The 16019-nt window shown below is 38.7% G+C and overlaps 1 long non-coding RNA gene across 1 annotated transcript; it reads left to right on the plus strand.

The window, feature by feature from the left end:
• Positions 1 to 258: 258 nt before the first annotated feature.
• LOC141626607 (uncharacterized) lies at positions 259 to 996 on the plus strand. Its single transcript, XR_012536202.1, has 2 exons — positions 259 to 443; positions 885 to 996. It is a non-coding gene; the product is annotated as an uncharacterized LOC141626607 (long non-coding RNA).
• The last annotated feature ends 15023 nt before the right edge of the window (positions 997 to 16019 follow it).

Genomic DNA, 16019 nt, shown 5'->3' on the forward strand with positions numbered 1-16019 from the left:
ATGAATTCTAAAATCTATGTTAAATGTGGAGTGAAGTTTTGGAGGGATAAAAAATATGTTATGGTTATTGTTTTATTATTTTATATAGATAGATTAGGTTCAACTAAGTCCATCAAATTTAGATGATACATAATTGACGACTGAGATTAAAACAAAAAAACATGTAACCCAACCAACCACTTGCATTAATTTTCCCCAATTTCCAATCTCGTTTCATTTCCCATTAATCTGTCATTCATTCTCAATATTTCAATTACTCCATTCTTTTTCATTCCATCTCCATACAATCTCTCTCTTAATTGACAAATTCTCCATCTTAAACCTCTCTTATCTACCCAGATTAACAACAAATCATCAAAAGCTAACATCATACTAGCACCATAACGACCACCGACTAGCACCAGAGTTGATATTTAATTTCAATTTTTTCGACATCGCCGCAGGTATAATTAGTTTATTGATATTTTATTTCGATTTTTCTAGAATTAGCATTTAGAACTGAAACATGAAAAAAATGCTGATTTAAGATATAATAAAGGGCTGAGATTTCATTTCCGCGTATATATGACGTATATGTTAGCCATGGTATTCAGTTTCGCTAATTTGTTAGGGTTCTATTAATCAATTTAGTTAAATAATTTTAATTCAGTTGGTAATAGTTTTTATAGTCAAGCTCTGCTAAATTCCTAGATGTGCTGACTTGGGAGTGTTAAATTACATTTTTGGTACTGCTATGACAATGTCGATGGTGATGATGATCGCACCATTAATTTTCTTTTCACCTTACATTGTATGAGTGTTAGTCTAATAGTGTACTTTATTAGTCTAATAATGTATTTGTATTATTTTAATGGTGTATTTGGCTCAAATTGTTGGTTGAGCAGGTGGTTGCCGGAAAAGGCATTGGTTTTTCGTCACAGGCGAAAGGCAGCACCGAAAAGGGAAGGACCGACGGAAGGTAAAGCCGTCCAGTGAAGTTTAGTGGATACACAAAAATAAGACCACAAATTTTTAACTTAGTATTGTGTAATTTTAAATTAACATTGTGTAACTTTAAATTAGCATTGTGTAATTTTAATGTTTAATTTTTGTAACTTTGTTTAAAGGGCGTAAATTTAAATTAGTATCATGTAACTTTAATGTTTAAAGTGTGTAATTTTAATGTTTAAAGTGTGAAATTTTAAATTAGTATTATGTAAATCTAATGTTTAAAGTGTGTAACTTTAAACTACAATTGTGTAATTTTAATGTTTAAAGTGTGTAATTTTAATCTTTTAAGTGTGAAACTTTAAATTAGTATTGTGTAACTTTAATGTTAAAAGTGTGAAACTTTAAATTAGTCTTGTGTAACTTTAATGTTTAAAGTATGTAACTTTAAATGTACAATATGTAACTTTATTGTTTAAAATGTGTAACTTTAATCAGAAATTGTGTAACTTTAATCAGAAATAGTGCAACTTTAATCATATATGATGTAACTTTAATCAGAAATAGTGTAACTTTAAGTAAATATGGTGTAACCTTAATCAGAAATAGTGTAACTTTAATCAAAAATAGCTTAATTTTAAGTAGATATGGTGAAACTTTAATCAAATATTGTTTAACTTGAATTAGATATGATGTAACTTTAATCAAATATGGTATAAATTCAAGTAAAGATGGTATAATTTCAAGTAGATATGTTGTAATTTAATCAATATAATGTTATTTTAAGTAAGTATGGGTTAGCTTTAATCTAATATAGTGTAACTTCAAATAAATATAGTGTAACTTCAATTGATAATGTGTAAATTCAAGTATATGAGCAAATTAATTAATTAACTTCAAGCAGATATAATTTAAATGCAAATTAATTAATTAACTTCAAGTATATATAGTGTAAATTGGGTGTAACTTCAAGCGGTTATTTCGTAACTTCAAGAGAATATGGTGTAACTTCAAGCGAATATAATATAACTTCCAATTTATCGAGCAGTTCTGAAATTTTTGAAAAAGCAATGGTATACTAAAATATTACCATTGTGACGGGCTCGAAAAAATAATAAACTTGGGCTTTTGTTTCGCCTTAATCGGAGTCCGAATGAAGATTTACGAGGCTTTTTAAGAAACCGCTTTTATTTTACGTGGAAATAAAATTTCAGATTTTATAACCATTATTTTTATATTTGAATTGAAAATTTTATAATAAAATGAGTGAGAGAGAATGTAATTAATGGATGAATTGGGAATTGAATGTATGAAAAAAAAAAGAAATTAATTTAGCATTAATTACTAGTGGATGAGTGTGATTTTGCTTTAAATCTAGACCATCAATCTTATAAGATCTAATGGCTTAAAATAGGACTTAGAGACTTAGTTTTTTAGTAAGAGGCTTTTTTCAAGTGATATTAGAGCGTCCACATCATCTTTTTTAATTTTAGGAAAGTATATTATAAGATCTTCCAAGATTATGACAAAGATACTATGTAATATTTTGAATATCACAACTATATTTTACATAAAAGAATCATCTGATTATCAATCTAATCAAAAAGTTTAATGCAAAATATTTCGAAACTTAGATATTTGGATTCTTAGCGAAAAATATTTTCACTTGAGTATAAATTTTGTATTATTTACTTTTCCCCCCTTCCATTGAATTGTTTACATTTACTTTGTGCACAAATATTAAGAAAGTGGGATATATCTATTTTTCATATGTTTACTTACAAAACTACTCTCATGTAAGCCCCTCATATTTTGGCACCCACCCACCAAAACGTGTAAAAGTAGACAAGGGTACGCGGGCCATTTAATTGATAAAAAAGATCCATATATAGAAACGTAGAAAATCAAGCGGAACAGACTAAAATAGAAAACGTAAATAATTCAATGGTATGAAGTACATATTATTATTTGCTCACACTTTAATTACGATAAAAGATGGTGTACTCCTTAATATGTTATTTGTCCCACATTGAAAAACTATGTAGATATGGTGAATATATTATGTAAAAATAGTTGAATTGTCCACACATCGGAAGATTACCATTAGGTGGGTGATCCTATGATTATAAATAGGAGGCATCTTGAAACTTAGGTATCAAGCCAAAATCTTTTGAGTCTCTTTAGTATTGTCATAGAGAACTCTTAAGAGTTTATATTATTAAAAATTAATTTACGAAAGTATCCTAAATAAAATTTTTGATATAAAAAATAAAGTGGATAATATTTTAATTATTATATAATTATAATATAGTATATATTTCCTATATTATATTCAAGTGATTTATAATTTTTATATAAAAACTTTTACATTTCATTTGACTAAAAAGTATTGAAAAAAATATTATGAAAATAATATAATTTGATTGGTGGTAAAAAAAAATATTATCATTATGACAAAGATACTATCTAATATTTTTAATATCACAGCTATATTTTAGATAATGAATTGTTTGATTATCAATCTAACCAAAAAGTATAATGCATATCATTTCAAAACTTATATATTTGGATTCGTATCGAAAAATGCTTTCATTTGAGTATACATGTTTTATTATTTATTACTTCCTTCCTTCCCTTCAACTGTTTACATTTATCTTTTGTATAAATATTAAGAAAGTGGGGTATTTCTACTTTTCATATGTTTATTTACTTACACAACTACTAAGAGCTCTCTAAGACAATACTTGAGAGACTCAAAAGATTTTGAATTGATACCTAAGTTCAATGATACTCTTATTTATAATCACAGAATCACCCACCTAATTCGAAATCAAACCCGGTTTAATAATGAGCAAATACTATATACTACGGAGTATAATACTTAGGAGACCAAAAAAATTGTCACATATTTTGTTTTAAGAACTCTATAAGACAATACTTAAGAGACTAAAAAGATCTTTTTTAATACTTAAATTCTAAAGATGAATCCTATTTATAATTATAGGATCACCCCCACCTTATAGTAATCTTTTGATGTGGGACAATCCTACTATTTATATGTACTATATTCACCACACCTACATTATTTTTCAATGTGGGACAAATAACATAATTATAAATACATCATCTTTTTTTCTCCTAGTTCGACATCCAACCCGAAATACGAATACGGGCAATTGCCACTTCATTATATCTAATAGTTACTCCTATATACCATCTATTAATATTCGTACGTTTTTTTCTTTTTTTTTTATCATAACTAAAATATGTGCAAATAATATGAAAACTGTACTCTAACGATAACATTTTTTACCACCAATATAATTAGATTATTTTCATACTTTTTTTTATCATACTTTTTTGTCAAATGAAATTTAAAAGTTTTTATATATAAATTATAAATATCACTTGAATATAATATAGGAAATATATATTATATTATAAATATAATAATTAAAAGATTATCCACTATATTTTTATATCAACAATATTATTTAGGATACTTTCCTAAATTAATTTTTCATATTACAAAATCTTAGGCTCTCTAAGGCAATACTGTCTAGAGATTCAAAATATTTTAGCTTGATACTTAAGTTCTAAGGATGCCTCCTATTTATAATCATAGGATCACCCACCTAATGGTAATCTTCCGATGTGGGACAATTCGACTATTTATGTAACACCGCCTTCTTACCCGGCCAAGGTAATTAGGAAATGTTACCATCTCGGTTTCTCTAGGCAGTGAAATCGGAATTACAATTAAGAAACTTTATTAAATAAATAACAAGTTTAGTTATTACAAACATAAACTAATGAATAAATGAAATACAACTCGTCTATGACTATGTCATCTACCTAGTGACTACGTACTCGACTCCAAAGTCCGTAGTGCGACCCGAATCTCGATCACGTCAACAAGCAAACCTGTACTTAACCTGCTCCCCATATGATCGGAAATATCATATGGATCGACACAGGCCACCCCGGAAATAGGTGACAATAACAAAGACACACAAACGCCAGTTTCAATAAATAAAGTGTGACACAACTCAAAGTGTGTGAGTATGCAACATGACTATGATATAAATGAAATGCTATAAAACAACCACCACACCGGTGTCGGGATACGCCCAGACGTACCCACAACCACCACGGTACCGGGACACGCCCAGACATACCGCCAACCACACTGGTACCGGGACACGCCCAGACATACCAACAACCACAAACAGGTACCGGGACACGCCCAGACATACCGGGTCCGGAAGCCAACCGGATCCCCTGCCAGACGTCGTGTCTCAACCACACGAGTCCCTCCGTGACTCAAGTCATTAATGTGCACATTCCTCTTGGTGTGGGAAGCTCCAAGAGGCGACTCAAGCGGAAGACGGTCTCCAAAACGCCTTCCGTCTCCATATAACAAGTAACCAATCAAACCTCTATGTCCTCCGACATACAAGACAACACAATAAATACGATATACCATATAACATGCCAATCACCGTTTAAATCAATGCAATTGATAATAAATGACTCATTTAGCAAATAAACACAATATTGAAACTGAGTAGAATATACCTACCTTTTAGAAAGCTCCATAAGCAATCCAATAATAAATACCGCCATAAAACTGTCACCTAATTAAAGTAATTAAATACGTTTATTTACTAACTAATTAAATTAAATTCGAATTCGATTAATTAAAACCGTCTTAAAACTATTTAAAATCCGACTCGTACCCATCCTCCATCCTGGCCCGACAACCACCACGCCCCGCTGCCACCATGGACCACCACCACGGCCAGCCCACGGCCACCATAGCCTACCCTTACTCACGGCAACACAACACAACACCAACGCACGACCAACGCATAAACACACACCAAGCACCACCCTTAAACCGTCACCACCACCACCACCGTGGCCTCCCCCTTACCACGGTTGACCCTACCACTAGTCCACAACCACCGGCAACCGCATCAAACAACAACACCTCAAACGCGACATACAATATACAACAACAACAAATACCATGACTCACACACTCCTCCTTTCCCCTTGATATCCGACCACCACAGCTACCCTACCCACCATCCAAGACCACCACTATACTCTTCTCACCACCCTCGTCACAACCAAGCTAAAACCAACTCAATTCGGTCACGGTAAGGGTGTTAAAATTTCGTCTTAAGACGGTCACACAACAACAACTATAAACATGTATATATTCGGTTAAACCCAGAGTTAGGGTGGTCAACGGCGGCTACTTGGGCGGTCAACGACGGATTAGGGTGGGTCAAGGTCAAGGCGAGTTTATGGTATAAATTAATTAAGATAAAAGACGGTATTACTTTACGATTCGAGGCGGGGTGACGAAAATCTTCTCTTTTTTTCTCTTTCTCTTTTCTCCCTTTTCTTTTATGTGGATTTTTTGGTGGATTATGTTAGGATAAGGGTTGGGTGGATAAGGATGAAGTATATAAGGTGAGTGGGAGTTTCTAGTAACCGTCACAATTACTACCGTCTCGAGTTACTTATTATCGTATATTATTATTACCATTATTGTTATTATTATTATCATTATTATTATTACTATTACTATTATTATTATTATTATTATTATTATTATTCCGTCTCAAGCCCAACTCGCTAAATACAATAAAATATTATTATTATATAATTATTAAATACAGAGTATTACAGTCTTCCCTCCTTATAAATGAACTTCATCCCCGTAGTTGCCCCACTCTCTCATTTCCTCAAGTCTCATCACTGATTCTCATGCACTCTCTCTCGCCTCACATGCTCGTCTACTGTATACGTTCCTTTATAAGCATCACACTCATCCCAAAGTTCTTTGTTTAACTCTCACGCTTTCTCACATTCCGTACTTCCTATTTCCTTAATTTCCGAATTGTTACATTCACTCCCCCTAAAAGAGAACTTCGTCCCAAAATTCAACTATCAAACCTCACAGTGTGCTCTCATACGTTCATTACTACATTCCACAAATGACTATGATACAGGTTCATTACTCTCTCTCACTCATTGCTAACCGTAAATAAATCAGATATGGTCCTAATGCCATTGAAATAACCCTACTCTACGAGCCTCCCAAAGGTCAAGTGTCAGGTCAAACCCACGGTTCTAATTTAAAATCCCATAACTAATTCTTATTCATATAGGTTATATATACATATCTATCACGGGGTATAACTCGATTATTATTACGTATCTATATGTGGACATGGCCCACCTACACGCCCAGCCAATCTGTGGACGTATAGCGGTCTTTTGAAAGCCACGCTCGGCGGCGTAAAAATGCCTTCGATCGGATCGTTTTAGATCGGTCGGTTTCGTCTCGGTAAGGGTCTCGAAACGATTACAGATGTTCAGAGTCGCCACCAAGCATTTGTGGGATGCCTGGAACCCGTTCGAATTCCACTTTATACCTCGGTCAAATCGAAGCACAAAGCACCGTTTGACATAGGTACTAAAGATAAGGAAATCGTCCCTCTTTAGCATCCTATCTCTAGAATGACTCTCGTACGCCCTGGATAAGGTCGTCCACTATCCAAAGTTTCTGAGTAAGAGGTGAAGGTACGTATTGGGAAGCCCTTTAATCAGACACCCAATCCCGCCCGCTTTTAGCGGCCTCTACTGATCGATCTTGGTTGGTTGAATGCAAAAGTTGATAAAACGGTTTAAATGCATGAATGCGCATCCAATAATTTAAACCTAACATGTGAGAGCTTTCTAAGTCGGTTGGTTTAATCCACGTATCAAGTATAAGATGTCGAGTTGGATTAATGATTGATTTGCATGCAAGACGGAAATTAAACATCCATTTACCGTATTAGGTTTAGGGTGCATAACATGATCCATTTGTCTTGGTAAGGCATTTTGCAAATATGGTTTTGAATATTCGAATAGTCATCTGATCCGTCCTATATCCGAGTTAACCGGAGTCGGGATCGTCCTAGACTAATGCTGGAAGGGAACAGGCCCTGTACCAGACGGCTATAAGAGGTGCGAGCCAGCCGACGGTGTAAGGGGCCTCCCTCTGGTTTTGAAAATGAGGAAGAAAAGGCCTGCTTGAGGCGCGGGTTAGCCAACGGTTGTATGCCGTGTTCTGACCTTTAGAAAAACGTTATAAAACGTATTGAAAATGGGTATTTTAACCCGGTTTGATTTGAAGCGGTCGTTTTAGACCGCATTTGTTGATTTGAAGAACTCGATTTGAATAATCATCATTGTTTTGATAATATTCGGTGTCGGGTTCGATTTGACGAACTTGACAAGAATAGTTTTGAAAATGATTATGGACTAATTGTTTTAAGTCCATTTGAATGTCATTAGTCGATACTCATCATCGTACCCGGATTGAAATCCGGCATGGTATGTAGAACCAAGGATGACTTTGTGTTGGTGACTAATATGCATGTTTTGTAAATGTGAAGAAATGAAATAAAAGGCTTTAAAATACCTTTTAAATGTCATTAACCAAATATTATCACCGAAACACGGATTTAACTGTCATGGTATGAAGAACTAAGGGTGACTAATGTTTTATGGTTAAAACATGTGAAATAAAATAAAAAAGTTTCGAAAATACTTGAAATGGTGAAAACCGATTACAAATATGAAAGTGAATTAAAAGGAAATGACGAGAACAAACACGGTTGATCTCTGGTCTGAGTACCCCATTTAGGCGCGAGCCAGTTGGCGACCTAAGGGGCTTCTGCCTCAGACCAAAAATCAGTTTTGGCTCGTTTATTCCATGTTTTGGTTCATGTATGCATGTTTTAGCATGTTAGAGAAATGAAACAAATGAAAACATAATAAAAGAGGATTTTTACACCCTCATACTTACATGTTTGGTTATAACGAGTGACCGACGTAAGTGTAACAACTTGTTTGATCGGAAAAAACTCGGTTTAAAACCGTTTTGGTAAGTAAAATGAGTGTTTTAAAAGTTTAGTGATGGTGTAGTGGTCGAAGTGGTAGGGCAAGTGGTTTAATGCACGATGACGGACCAAACAATGTGTAAGGCTCGTGTTTACGATCGGTAGGTCGTAAACACGCGTCAGATTGTGACTTTAGAAGTCGAGTCGAGAATTTTAAGGGAGAAAAGAGGGGGCGGACACTCGCGTAACTCTCAAATGGGTGGCATTTGAGGGGTATTTATAGGATAATGAGTGGTTGTGTGAGTTTTGAGCGACGTGGCCACCTGGGCTGCTCAAAGAGGCGCGAGCCACGTCGCGGCACTTCGAGTTGTGTTGTCACTATCACAACTAACGCAATCATGATTTGTTCTATCCTAGGTTTTGTAGTCACATGTTTGGTACTTGACCAACATGAATCCGGGAAAACTTAGCATAGAAGGCTTGAAGATATTTTATTTTTGTGGTTGACTCGGTTTGACTCGTTGTTGGAGTCGGGATTTGAATTTTTGAGTCGGTTTTTGGTCCGGTGTCGGTTTTGACTCTAGTTAGTGTCATTGCGACCCCGTCGTCGTGCATTAAACAATCCAGGTATTTTTGAAATATTTTGAAATGTTTTGTTTTCGAAATCGTTTTAAGTTTTCCGACGTAAAGTTGTACACAAATTGTCGATCAAACGCTGCGATCCCAAAACATGTTGTAGTCCGATAATCATCGGGTGTTTGTTGGAGTCTCAGCAGAATCGGATATCTCAGAGCCCCCACTTTGACCGAGGCTTGGACGGGGCGAAAGTCAAAGTAGAGTCCCCAGGTCAATCGAAGATTACAACCTGAAGACCCAAGCGACGTTGAGGCGGCTCGAAAGGATTCGGGCCAAGGACCTGCCGTCGGGAAGGGCGACGCCCAGGCGACTCGAGGGTATGAGTCAAGGACCTGTCGTCGGGAACATTTTAGAGTCTGTCGACTGTCCGTGCGGGTCGTTTAAAGTCCGTTAGACTACGTACGAAGGCTCGCCAGTCATACCTGAGGCATCTTCAGATATGTCCTTGCATGGTTGCGGATAAATGCTCGCCAGCTGTGATGCGTATGTGAGGAGGGCTTGCCAGCCGCGGAGCGTTGTAAGGCTCGCCAACTGAGACAAGGAAATATACCCCAGGCATCTTCGGGATCTGTCCTTGAAAGGGGTGCGGACAAAGGCTCGCCAGCCATGGGGCGTATGTGAGGAGGGCTCGCCAGCCGCGTTGCGTTGTAAGGCTTGCCAGCCGAGACAAGGAAATGTACCCGAGGGATCTTCGGGATCTGTCCTTGAAAGGGTGCGGACAAAGGCTCGCCAGCCATGGTGCGTATGTGAGGAGGGCTCGCCAACCGCGATGCGTTGTAAGGCTCGCCAGCTGAGACAAGGAAATGTACCCGAGGGATCTTCGAGATGTGTCCTTGATGTGGTTGCGGACAAAGGCTCGCTAGCCATGACACGGTTGATTAATGGACCATGGGAATAGCCACGCCAAAGGGGCTTGTTTTGAAAGTAGCGAACTCGTGATGCCGCTGGGGAAATAGTGAGCTTGGATTTTCCCTATCACTATTTTTGGAATGAGCGGGTTCCGCGAGGAAGCCCCCTGCTGGTATTTGAAGGAGTAGTGAATTTGGAATTTTCACCATTCGTCGGCTTGAATTCGCAGTGGCGGTTTTGATCGCCGTTTGTTCTAATTTTGTAGGAAAATAACAATTTTGAGTTTGCTATAGCGTTTGAAGTGACGGTTTATGTGCCGCCGTTGACATTTGAAAGAAATAGTGAATTTCGAATCTTCACCATTGATTGAAGTGACGGTTTATGTGCCGCCGTTGACATTTGATGGAAATAGTGGTTTTTGAATTTTCGCTATTATTTTTGAAGTTGGAGGAAAATAGCGATTTTGAATTTTCGCTATTATTTTGAAGTTGGCGGAAAATAGCGATTTTGAATTTTCGCTATTATTTTTGAAGTTGGCGGTTTTGATCGCCGTTTTGCTTGAAGTTTTTGAAAATAGGGAATTTGAATTTTCACTATTTGGTTTTGTTTGTTTTCGAGGAAATGACAATATTCAATTTCGTCAACGAAAATTTTGAGGTTTGTTATGGGAAATTGGGCCAAAGCCCAAATTTCGCTGAAAAAGAAAAGGGGAGGCCTGGTTTAGGCGCGAGCCATCTGGCGATAGAAGCCGGCTTCCCTATTTTCTGTTAAAAAGACGCGAGGTTGAGCTGCGGATGATCATTCATCTTCAACCTCAACATCTCGCCAAAATCGCCATTAAAGGACCTTCTAGCTTGCTTTTGCTTGTGACATTATCAACAAATGTCATCTCAAGGTAAGTATTTCCTCTTGAATCCTTTCAAATTTGTCGATTTTAGCTTGATTAAATTAGGGCGAAATTTTGCCCTAAAAATCAAATTGGGCGTTTTTGATTGAGCCAATTTCGAGCGAAATTGATGTTTGCATTAGGTTAAAAACCTGTTTAGGAGTATAGGGGTGCTTTTCGTTTGCATTTTGGTCCCCGTTCTCACTCTCTGTGCTCAAAAATTGTGAGTGAGGCGAGAAACCGTCTCATTTCACAAAGACAAGTTTATTTTCTTGGGTAGTGGGTCCCACTAGGTTGCATTGTAGTTGGGAAAACCCGTGTTTGCCATCTAAGGACCTTCGTTGGATGTTCGTAGGCAAAATTGGGTTTTTTGCCTTTTGCGACGGTCTTACGTCTGACAAAATAAGCGCCTGTTTGGGCTTGAATTGAGTCAGTTTGCCTTGAAATGGACCTTATTGGTATTTTAGGTCACCCTGAGGCGTGATAAAATCACGTTTGTCTTTTTGCGGTCGTCTTTGAATTTTGACCGGTTTTGGCTCAAATTAGCGTATGAATTGCCTTTTTGAACCGTAGAAAAAATCCCATTGTGTCGGGAATGTATTTTGGGTTGTTGGCAAACCTTGTATGGGTCTTGAAATGCCGTTTTTGGGGTTTTGACTCGTCTTTTGCTTGAAAAGAGGGGCGAGTCGTTTTTGTGTCTTTTTTTGTGAGTGGTTTGGGGCGGGATTGCCCCTTGTTTTTTGTATTGCAGGTTGTGTTTTTTGTTTTTGGGTTTATCCATTTCGTGCCGTCGTAATGCCGAAATTTCGGCTGACGTTTTTTGTTGTTGTTTTTCTTTTTGATCGCAGGGTATCGTCTGGGACCGATGGGGTCCGTTGTTGAGTCTTTGGAGGAGGAAGTCGATTTCGGAGGGGATGTAGCGGCCGAGGAGGCTGCCGTATTCGAGGCGGTGGTGGAGGATGCTTCCGTAGAGGTGGATAGGCGGCTGATATGGTCGGTTTGTCCTTTTCGTTGTGGCTCATAGACATGGTGGCTGATGAGTGGGGTTCAGTACCGGAATGGTGCATCGCTTCATGGTTTTGGGTCGCCCCATCGTCCAAAATCTGCCAGACACTGTCTTCCTTTTTGTCGAGGAGCAGGAACGGGGTATTACCGTCATGGTAATCACCTCTGCTTCCGATGTTGCTCCTTTGTTTCCTATGTTGCTCTCTTTCTTTTCCGTTTGAGAGGATAAAGAGTGCCTTGTTCGGTAGGTGGCGGATAGCCCCCAGTTCGTTGTCTTAGGCCAGTGTCTTTATGATAGACGTTTGTTTTAGGCCAGTGTCTGTATGATAGACGTTTGTTTTAGATGTTTTGCGTAAGGCGGTTTGTATATATGTGTTTTTGGATTGTAGTTTGTTTTGTGATTTTTGGCTTTTTTGTGTTGTGTTTCGGAGGAGCGCTGTCGGCTGTCGATTCTCCTTTTGCTTTACACCAGTTTCTGCATTGTTAGCTGTAGAAAACATGCAATAGATAGCACATACGCAAAAACGTAAACACGTAGAAGCAATTGATTGAAAAAAAACAAAAATTAACCAAGATGACTTGAAGTTAAAATTTGAAATTTTGAAATGAATTTTGAAAATTGCGTGACAAATCGTCACGTTCGGAATTCAAAAGGAATTGATTTGAAAATTTGAGCAATTAACTCGTGTCGTGAATTAAATTGCATCGAAATTTTGAAAATGACTCGAAAAATATAAAACTCAAACCGTTAGGAAAGAATTTTAGAAAAGGATTTTTTGCGAGTATGTTTGATTTTTTGATGTCAAGACTCGAATTTGTGAGTGCTTGAGTTTTTGAGGAAAATTGATGTCGTGTAATCAACTTTTGATTTTGATTTTTGAATTGTGAAAAAGCGAAAAATTTTCGGAATTTCGACTGACATGGAAACGATCCATCGCGGATCGGGGCGACTAGCCCTTCCCCCTTTTAAAAAAAGAAAGAAAAAATCCGTATGTTTAAAGCCGCGTCATGGAAACCGTGAAAAACAAGGAAATGTGAGTGTGAAGAAACACAAAATTTCCCGAAATCATCCCGAAGAGGCGGGAGGTTTGAGGTGGCAGGAGAAAACACATCTTGAAAGAGACAAGTCAACAGCGGGAATCCTGGAGAAGCCTCAAAGGGGCGCGAGCGTCTTGTCGATGGAAGCCGGCTCTCCTCTTTTTCTGAAAAATGCGCTGATCATTTTGTATAAATAAGGACGTTTACGCTTCATTGTTTCATCATCCGAAACACAAAAACATCTCTACAAAACCTCTCCTTCTTCCACAAAAATATTTCATGGATGCTTTTGAGAATGCATTGCGACAATGGTGCCGGGATTTGTCGCCTCCCGAGAAGTATCAACTCGATTGCATGGGAGTTGGTCAATTGTTGGTGCTCCGTCAAGTCAAGGTGCAACCCTCGTTTCTTGAAGCATGTTCTCGGTTTTGGGATTCGAATCATCATGTTTTCGTTTTCCCGAAAGGTGAAATTTGTCCTCTTGCCGAAGAAGTTGGAGCCATTGGTGGGTGGCCGGGTTGTGCTCCGGTGCTTCCTCCGACTCGGTTGTGCTACAAGGAGAAATTCCGTTCCATGTTGGGCTTATCAACAAGCCAAGTCAACTTCCTTCTTGCTCCACATGGTGTGGATATGTTGGCTCTTATCAACATCTTTTCAAATCAATTAGATGCTAATGTCTCGGAGGTGGCTAGGAGAAGGGCTCTTGCATTTTGCCTTGTCCATGTGTACCTCTTTGTTGATGTCTTGAAGAAGGAGGGGCCAAGATGTCATGGTAGCATGACCCTTATCCATGTGGTCGAGCAAATGGAGCATGGTAGAGATCCATCGTGGTTGGTGCTTGGAGAGATTATCCAAGCTTTGGACAAGGAAGGCTCTTGTGGAGAAGCTCCCTCTTTTGGATCGCCAAGGATCCTCCAAGTGTGGCTATTGGAGAGGCTAAGGTATGTAGAGCCTTCGATTAATCCTCCTTCCTATTCCTTCCGTCACCTCACTATGAGGAAGAAGTTGTACCCGGATAGTTTTGCTTCCACCGAGGCCTATTGGGCCGCAAGATTGGCAGAGGAGGGTGGTCCTCATATCCGTTGGGTGGTGCCGTGGTGGCACTTGAGGTCCTTCATGAGGTTGCCCGCTTTGGGTTCTAGTCCTCGTTCTTTGATTGCGGTGGATTTGAAGGTTGTTTCCTTCATTTATCCCGAAAGGCTCATGAGGCAAATGGGGCGTCAACAAAAGGTGCCCGCTCAAGATACTCTTGTTCAAGAGAATGTTTTCCGGAACTCCGAGCTTGTGGAGTTCTTTGAAAGGTGGTGGGCCACTCGGCCACTTTGGGAGGTGCCAAACCCCGCAGCCACGACATGGGTGACTCCCGCTTATGTCAAGTGGTCACGAGCTCCGTCCTTGGAAGAGAGATCCAAATTCCGTAAGGACGAGGTTGTCGACTTGGAGTATGTTGATGGAGCTACTCCCGATGTGATGAGACCACCGAAGAGGAGGAGTTCCGGCCCCAAGAATATTGTTGGCCGTGAATTGGCTCGTCTTGGGTCGAATATGGGGTCTTGTGCTAGACGCAGGCCGTCGCAGTCTTAGATCCGTTGAGGATCCGTTCCGAGGAGGAAATCCATGCTAGGCGGGCCAACAAGAAGAACAAGGGGAAGATGTACCCCGAGGGAAAAGGCAAGGGTAGAATGGAAGAGTGAAGACCTCCATTACCCACTTTATTATTATGTTGTATTATTGTTGTGAGTTTTTATTATGTTGTACTAGCTAGTTGTTGTGTGTTTTGTGCTAGTTTTACTATGTGAGGTGTGTTAGTTGACACCTTAGCTTTGGCAAGTGGTAGACTCGTCGAGCTTTATTTGTTGTTGAGATTGTAATCCCTCCCATTATTAATTAAATAAGAGGATTGCTCGTGTCGGAAAGTTGTGAACGCTTGTTTCTTCCATCCATTTGGTAAAGGCAACTTGATTTGAATCGTCCTAAACGTTTGCACTTGGGAAAGTGGTATTTTGTGGAAAGGGAGAAAGGCTCATTTTTGTATTTTGTGGGGAAAGGGAATGGTATTCCCTTTCTCTTTTTTGATGGGATTTTTTTTGTATGTGGGGATGGTTGTATCCTTCTTGTGTAAGAAAGGACTGCCTACGTATCCACCTGAAGAGGTGAAATCAAACCATGATCGTAGTTCGAAATGTTTTGTGAATTTGAATTGGATTTTGTGGTTGTATCCCTCAGCCATAAGAGGGACTGCCTACGTATTCACCTGAAGAGGTGAAATCAAACCATGCTCGTAGTTCAGGGGGTTGGTTTTTGTAGTGCAAATGGACGTTGCCTTTGACGGATCAAAGGACATTCGAAACGGGCAAGGTGCCGCAGCTTAGACTCGATAAAACATGCAATTTCAAATCGGAACATATTGAGGAACTTGACTTGAAAAGGGTTGAGGCGGTTGCTAGTTGCAAAACTAGGCTAGGTTGTTGACTGATAGGGTTCAAGGGTAGTATTTCTTGAGTTGGTCTAGGTTGGTCGGGTTTGTAAAGTCCTCCCCGTCTAGGTCACTCAGTCTCACTGCGCCCCCCGAAAGTATTTTCTTGACCAGGTATGGCCCGGCCCAGTTGGGTTTGAATTTTCCCCTCGGATCGACGAGTAATGGTGCTCGGACTGACTTGAGAACCAAGTCGCCCTCCCGGATGTTTCGGGGTTTAACCTTCTTGTTGAATGCCCGTTGTATACGTCGTTGGTATAGCTGGACGTTGTGCAAGGCATTGAGTCGCCGTTCG

This window comes from Silene latifolia, chromosome Y, assembly GCF_048544455.1.
Source record: "Silene latifolia isolate original U9 population chromosome Y, ASM4854445v1, whole genome shotgun sequence".
Taxonomy (NCBI): Eukaryota; Viridiplantae; Streptophyta; class Magnoliopsida; order Caryophyllales; family Caryophyllaceae; genus Silene; species Silene latifolia.